Raw genomic sequence first — 8,123 nt, 5'->3', positions numbered from 1 at the left:
TGTAACTTGGGTAGTGGACTTAAGGGTGGGAGCATCTGAACAAAGAATTCAAGCTCAAGCTGTCTAGCACCAAGCCTGGAGGAGAGGGTGATAGATTAGGTAATTTAAAATTTCCTCTTCGTGCCAGAATTTTATCTATAGAGACAACATGTTTCTTGGCAATGATCTCTTAGGGAACGCTTCAGCTAGGTTTGCACGCAAGGTGCTGCATGAGCCTGCAGTATCTGCAGAGACGGTTTCTTAGCCTTAGAAAAAAGAGCCCGTGCCTGAAATACTTGCGGAGACAGTAATCTCTGTATTTTGGGCAAGATTCCTATAGAGTTCTGGGAGTTGGAGCCAGATGCTTCAAAGCCTCCCCTGTCCCTTGGCACAGGTACACCACGGGAATGTGGGCATGCCCTGGGAAGATGTTTGCAGCTGGCGAATCTCCAAAGCCAGCCTTGTGAAGGCTAGGTTAGGCAATGAGAACGTAGGATGGAGGCTCCTGCCACGTTCCAGCGGTGACACAAGTTCTGAAGGCAGGTGCACTGAGGAGTTGTACTCCAGATCGGAGGGCAGGCTGCCATTTTGTTCTGGAAGGTTCAATCTCAGCGTGGGCTTTTGGCAGACAGCGACCTGGAGCCGCAGCAGCCCGAGTATGCGCAAAAGAAAGCGACTCTTCATTTTCTGGAAAAAGAAAAGAAAAGCCAGTCCAATTCCAGCACAGTGATGGAGGCGTCCAGCAACATAGGGCCTCTTGAAGAGCAACTTCCCTGAGGAGGGGGTGGGGAAACAACACAGCAGGAGCAAAGGAAGTGGTGATTCTACGCTTCTTATACAGAAGGAAGTCAACAGAAGTAATCTGGAGCATTGAATCTGAAGGCCCTCAACTTCCTTCTAGAAGATTTCAAAGTGTGTCTGTCTGTCTGTGTGTCTGTCTGTGTGTCTGTCTGTCTCTCTCTCTCTCTCTCTCTCTCTCTCTCTCTCTCTCTCTCTCTCTCTCTGTGTAAATTCCAGAAATATATGTGCTCTGTTCTGTTCAAAATGTACAATCCCAGTTGTTATCCTCCATGCAGAGAGGCCTGGCCCAGTGCAGGCAAAGGGATGAACATGTCCCTGGGATGTCATTTCAGTTTTCACCCATCTTGGACAGGACCACATCTTCTCAGACTCCCTCTTCTGCTTACCTAACTCTATCTTCCTGGAACTTATCTGGGATGACTCAGCTTCTGGAATACTCTTCTTGCTCAGCTCTGCCTCTCCCACCCTCCCCCAATAACCATGTGAGCTTCCAACCCTGCTTGTCCCTCCTGAACCCTCCCATTCCTCCAATATCCTTTAAGGCTGGGATGTGGGAAATGGGGGAGGGGCTTGAGAGACATGCTGGAAAAGTTAAGAACCAGAGGATTAAAAGAGAATTAAAGTATTGAGGAGGAGAATGTCCCAGAGATTTTTGACTTGGGTTCCTTATGAAAGGAGGGCACTGAGTCGCTGAGGCCAAAAGGGCAGCTTTGGAATCCAGACTCTGTTTGCCAGGCATCAGTGATGCCTTAGATGCACAGCGTATTCACATGAATACTTAGTATCTTATCTGATGTTCACCCCAACCCAGTGACATAGAATCAATGATTTTTACAGACCCAACCCAGGAAGTTAAGACTTGGAAAAGTAAAATTACACACACACACACACACACACCAGAAGTAGGTTGGGAAGATATCAAACTGCTCAAATAGACTGGAGTCTTCTACACATGCCACACATGCTGACATTCAAAACAACTCTGGGACTGTCAATTGCTTCATATACATAAGAAATAAGAAAATAATGAGGAAAAAAATACATGTGAGAAAGCAGAGCTTGGTGATGCATGCATGGAATCCCCAGTACTCAGGAGGCAGAGACAGGAAGATCATTGTAAGTTTGAGACCAGGCTAGGCTACATAGGGAATCTGTGCCTCAAAAACATGGGAGGAGTTGGACCTTTGGCTCAGTGGTTGAGAGCACTTGCTGCTCTCGAAAAAGACCTGAGTTCAATTCCCAGCACCTACATCAGGTGGTTTACAACCACCTATAACTCCAGATCCAGGACAGCTGATGCCTGCCTCTGGGCTCCTTGTGCAGCTGCAAGAATGTATACATGTAAACATATAAGCACATATAATACACATAAATAAAAATAAATCTTCCAAAAATAGCCCACAAGGTAACTAAACATTATGCCTACTAACTGGAACTCAACATTATAATGGGCATAATGGGTCACATCTGATTAAAACATCTCCTACATGTTCTACTTGATTATTATTATAATACATTCTATACATTGATATTTTTACAAATCATGTTCTTTATAACGTCTGCTTATAACATTCATATCTTTTTAAGATATTCAATTACTTTTGAGACTCACTTTGTAAGTTTGAAGCTTTCCATGAGATGGGATGTAATATTATATAAAATAGTTTTGCCCCAGACGGATCATATATTCTAAGTAAGGGCAATAGTATCATATGAGACAAATTTATATATTTACAATTTGTTTTCTAAGATTCAGTTTCTCTTCATGAACATGTGTGTTATGATATGAATCCATATGGTCGTTCTGCTCCTGATTCAAAGTCACAAACTCTACCTGTACACACACACACACACACACACACACACACACACACACACACACACACACACAGGGCACACTCGGTGGAAGGAGCCTATGCTACCACCAGGTGGTGACAGAGTGCTGTGGTCTGTGACAGATATGGCTTCAAACAGTGGGGAACCCAAATTTGTGGGCTTTCCCCCCATTAATTAATTGATTTATTCACTTTACATCCCAGTTGCAACCCCACATCTCCTTTCAGTTTCCCTCCCCCCAGATCTTTCCCCAAACCCCCTTCACCTCTGAGAAGGGGGAGGTCCCTCCCAGGGGACCAACACACCCTGGCACCTCAAGTGATTAGTCGCAAGACTAGGCGCATCCTTTCCTACTGAGGCTAGACAGAGCAGCCCAGGTAGGGAAGCAGAAGCCACAGGCAGGCAACTGAGTGAGCCCCCACTCCAGTTGTTGGGACAATTTGTAATCATAGATTCTTGCTCCTTGCCTTGCTAGAGCATTTGCTGGAATAGTATGATGCAAGCAAGCTTAAGGCACAACAATTTTAAAGGTTTTTGCACGGGTTTTACACATTAGAGCATGGGAGAATCTTTCCCTTTTGGTCTCTCAGTGCTTCTTTTTAGCACAAATATCTTTGGCAAAAATATATAAATAAATCACTCAATCCGTAGGCTGCTTAAGGGTGAAACCCTCAAAAATCTCTCAATTATGTTGGACAAAAAAGTTCCAAAGCCCAGTTTCAAGCTAGGCCCCTGTCCAGATAATTTTCTCTACCAGCAAAGCTTTTAAAAGGGCAGCCCCTGGGGGAAGATGAGAATGTTAACATAATTTTCTGAATTGCTTCCCCGAGAAGTCTGTATTCATTATATCCACTTCCTGTGGTGAGGGTTAAGGGTGTGTTCCTGTCGGTAGAGTGCTAGCCTCACGGCACAGAGCTCTGTGGTCCATCTGAATAAAGATCAGAAAACCAAGGTCATCTCTGGTAGCGTACAGTTTGAGGTCAGCTGGGGCTGCAGGATACCCTGTCTTGAAGCAAAAAATAAATAAAAATAAAAAATAAAAAATACATGTAATATGATATAATATAAAGAGCAATGAAAAGAATTTGAAGGATGGTGGTAAGAAGGCTTTGGGAGGCAGCCATCTATCCCAGGATGCCCAACCCTGTTTCACACCTGTGCAGAGAAAATTTTAAAAAATGACTATTTCAAACCCTTTCTTCAAGACCTTCATTTCTTTTCCATTAGCAGAAGAAATGCAAGGGCCACTCCATCTGGGCGAGCCTCACAAACTCTGCATACTGAAGCACTCCCAGCCCCCCCCCCCCCCCCCAGTGTGTGTCCTTGCTGCTTAGCAAGCCGCAGGGAACACAGTGGTGACATAAGCATGGGCTGGTACAGAGGCAATGAGGACCACGTGGCTCATCGCACCAGCAAGCAGACAGGACCACCGAGAAGTCTCTGGTTCACCCCGTCAACACCTTGAGAGGCTGAAACTGACCTCTGGGCCCCCTCCACCCCACGTGAGGCTTCCCAGTGACAAGGAGACTAGAAAGAGTCAGCCTCACCCAGGTGACAAGAGGTCGGACCTGTGAGCAAGGGCAGCAGCTGAAGCTTCTGGAAGGATCTATCAGCCCAGCTGAAGAAGTAGCTCACCTCTCACATCTCTGCAGGAAGGCACAGATAGTTTGTGACTTTGAATCAGAAGCAGAGTAACCATCCAGGCTCATAATTCAGAGAGAGGGAAATAAGATAACTTGAAAAGGGGCAGCCCCTGGGGGAAGATGAGAATGTTAACATAATTTTTGGAATTGCTTTCCCGAGCAGGCTACATTCATTATATATTATATCCATTTCCTGTATTCTCTCATGTAGTCGGGCTCAGTCATAATTAAGCTTTTCTTCAGCACAAGTATTCTTTCTCCAGTCCCTGTTGTCAGGCGTGACGCTACTCACATATCCTGCAGTGCACACCTGCCACCTGCTTATGATGGAGAGAACAGGAGGATGTGTGGTGTCCTCAAAAGCCAAGATCAGTTTTGAGCCACCTCCAAACCCTCCAGGAGTACAGCAGATGCTGGCCATGGTGACGTGAGACACCTGGCTGGCCGAGCTATCTTGTGTGCCTCTAGGAGACTGGAGCAGGAGGAAGGGCAGCACGGAAACCAGGAGAGGGAACAGACAGTAAGCGAAGGTGGCAGAGTAGCCTGGGCTAGAACAATGACTGTGTTCACAGCAGTGGAGGCAGGGACTCAGGACAGCTGGGACTTACTGGTGACACAGAATGATCAGGTTCTGATGTACAATTAATTGTACAGTGTGAGGAGATATATGTTACATGACTGGCTTGTAAGTCTCTTTAAGAATAGGAGTCTTAGGAAGTCAAGGCAATTTTGTGCTACTGACAGACTCTCTGTGGCTCAGACCTTCCTCAGTTGGCAGGCAATAAAGCAAAAGGCCACCTGGATAGAATGGCTCAAAGGCCAGGCCTTCTGAGCACAGGAAAATTTGGCCATAACTCTGTATAGGAGTAAAAATCTACAGCCTTGATGCTTCAGCGCCTAGCTGGAGACCAGAGTGGTTCTCTGTGGAGAAAGAGAAGTGAGGTTTTGTCCTCAGGCCCAGGAGAGCACAGAAGTGAGCCGGTGGGCTCAAAGGCAAACACTTACTGGCCAACCCTTACCTGAAGAATGTAATCTCTGTAAATAGGAACAAGGGGAGAGAAGGGCAGAGAAGGAGGGGAGAGACAGGTGAGCATGCTCATGGAGTGGTCATGGATCTATGGAGAGCAATTGTGGGAGGGAATGAAAGCCTTTAGCTCCTGACCCTTTGTTTCCATTTGTCCAGGTAATGCTGTGGGATTATACTCTCCACTATCCCTTGTGCTTCTTGGCTGTTCCATCCGGCTCATAGGAAACTAGATCTCCTCACAACAGTGTTCAAGCAAGTACAAATGGACACCTCTATACCCATGGTGTCTCTGGCCCAGGAGTCAGCAGTCATGTGTGGGTTATGGCTCCACCCAGTCTCATGTCTCTGTAGGAACTGGGAATCCCTGCAGGTGATGCACAGGTGCCTGAGGTCAAGGCAGACTGGAGAGAATGGGATGTGAGTGGGATGAAGGCTCAGAGCAGCTGCCACAGTGCACCTGACGGTGAGATAGAAGTCAGAGCTCAGTTCCTAGCAAGGAAGAAAGCTCCCCCTGTAGCCTCTGAGAATGTGGTCAGCGCACAGTAGTCTTCTGACAGAATGGGAACCAGGCCAATCAGGGCAGACACATAGTCAGAGATGGAGTGCCATCCTCCAAGTCCACTGAGGGACTGAGAGCTGAGGCGCCTGTGTCAGTGTGGCAGGAGCTTGTCCTCAGGTGCCCCCTTAAGTCAGACACACTTCTAAACTCTATATTTAGAGTATTTATTTTAACACTCCACAGAAATGTCAGGAGGTTCCTTATGAATTTACAAAGATATGAGCACAGAGAAGATTAGGAACTCAACCAGTGTCAACACTGGCAAAGAATAGAATCAGGTTTGGGATATGGGTGCCTGACCCTAGCTATGGAGAGCCTGATGGACAATCAGACTTTAGGAGGTGAAAATCGGTAAAAAGCATTCAGGGTGAGGGGGGATCAAAAGTGAGACTAAGAAAGGAGTGTGTGTGTGTGTGTGTGTGTGTGTGTGTGTGAGAGAGAGAGAGAGAGAGAGAGAGAGAGAGAGAGAGCTTGCGGGAGTCAGTTCTCTCCTCCTTCCACCTTGTGGGCCCTGATGGGTTTGAACTCATGCCGTCAGGCTTAGCTGGAGGCAGTCTTACACACTGATGCTAGTCTTTTTAAAATGTGTTAGGTATTTTCACATGTATGCTATGTATTGAGCATTGCCCCCTCACATGTGCCTCCCCCTCCCATCAGTCCTTCATACCCTATGAGAGTGACTAGGCAATGTTACTTGGACTTTCACGTCACGTCAAATATGATTTCATGAATCAGTATAAAATCTAGGACCCATGAGTGAAAGAAAACATATTTGTCTTTCTATGTTTGGCTTAATTCATGTAATATGATCATCTCCAGTATCTTCTTGTACATATATTATTTTGTTCCTCTTTGTAGCTGAAAGAAAACACATTATATCTATAATATATTGCATATATGCTGTTTTCTTTACCCAACCCTCTGCTCTTGGACACCCATGACAATAATCTTCTAAGAGCCACACTAAGCTAAGGGCCGGGAGAGAGTAGAGTAATGCCTGGAAAATTTTAAAGAAAAATTTCCAACTTGGATTTTTCCATTTTGTCAAATTGTGAATCCAGGATTGAAGCAGAATGTATATACTTGCGTTTATGTTTGGGCCCTGAAAACTGGCCTTTTGTTCCTCACTGACTGCAGGTTGTGCATCAGCCACACAGACATAAGTTAAAAAGGGGCAAGCGAATAAGGAACACTATTAAGAGAAGAGCCCAGGTTAATAACTTCGTGACAGGACTGAAGAGCTACCAGCCCGGAGTGCTGCAGGAAGAGATGGAGTTCTCTTAGGGAGTATCCAGGGGAAAGTGGGCCAGATAGAAAGGGTGATATAGTAGGTAAGCAATATGGTGGATCATCCAGAAAGCTCTAGAAAGCAGACAGCAATTATAAACAAGGAGTGACAAATGTCTGAGCTATAAAGGATGATCAGTCACATTAAGTAGATTCCAAGAAGATAACAGTTACCTCATCACAATGATATAAATACTTACCAGCGTTTAAAGTATGCAGGCAGGTGAGATGGCTCAGCTGTTAAAGGTTCTTGCTACCAAACCTGGAAACCGACTTCAATCCCCAGGCCCACACTGTGGAAAGAGAGGACTGATCCCTGCAACATGTCCCCTGACCTCCATACAGACACAGTGTCAGGCACACATGTATGTATATGCATGTATATAAATGCAATACGAGGGAAGTGTGGTGCTGCCTGTGCCCTGGACTACTTGCTGCCTGACCTTACCTGTCCTTGGGGGTGGGAGGTGAGGTGGCATGGAGGAGTCAGTGACACAGACTCCGGGAGCAGCTGCAAGCTCAGCTGAAGCTGAGGCAAGCTCCTTTAATACCCTCCACCCGGGCCCCATTGGTCCCAAGAAAGCATCTCCTCTGAACAGCAGTTCCCGATTGGCTATCATCGTCTGCCTCAGCAATCCTTGGTCTCAGGCAGTCCTTAATTAGGTCCTCCTGCAGGAGATGCTTTGCAGCTGCGTGGCCCCACCATTCCTCCTACAGCTTGGTAAGATTTTCCAAAGACAGGATAAAGAAGAAGAGGTAGAGATATTAAATCTTCACCTCTAACAACAGCTTGTATTTAAATTTTTGGTATGTGCATATTACTCAGAATGAGGCTGTTCAAGAAACTACTGCTGCTATCATGAGCTTCTTAGCTCGGCTTCATTTCCTCAATGTGAACTTACAATCGTTTTTTAAATTATGAACTGTGAGTAAGGCTGTAAGAGGAATTTGTGAGGTTAAGACCAGAGCTCTACAGATCCCCAAGTTCCAT

The 8,123-nt window shown here is 45.9% G+C and overlaps 1 long non-coding RNA gene across 1 annotated transcript; it reads right to left on the bottom strand.

Moving 5' to 3' along the window:
• Positions 1–277: 277 nt before the first annotated feature.
• Gm46120 (predicted gene, 46120) lies at positions 278–7,653 on the bottom strand. Its single transcript, NR_168672.1, has 2 exons — positions 7,333–7,653; positions 278–666 (listed from the first exon to the last, which is right to left on the bottom strand). It is a non-coding gene; the product is annotated as a predicted gene, 46120 (long non-coding RNA).
• Positions 7,654–8,123: the final 470 nt, after the last annotated feature.

This window comes from Mus musculus, chromosome 9 (assembly GCF_000001635.26).
Source record: "Mus musculus strain C57BL/6J chromosome 9, GRCm38.p6 C57BL/6J".
NCBI lineage: Eukaryota > Metazoa > Chordata > Mammalia > Rodentia > Muridae > Mus > Mus musculus.
The sequence above is the reverse complement of the archived record's forward strand: the minus strand, read 5'-3'. Positions and strand labels throughout refer to the sequence as shown.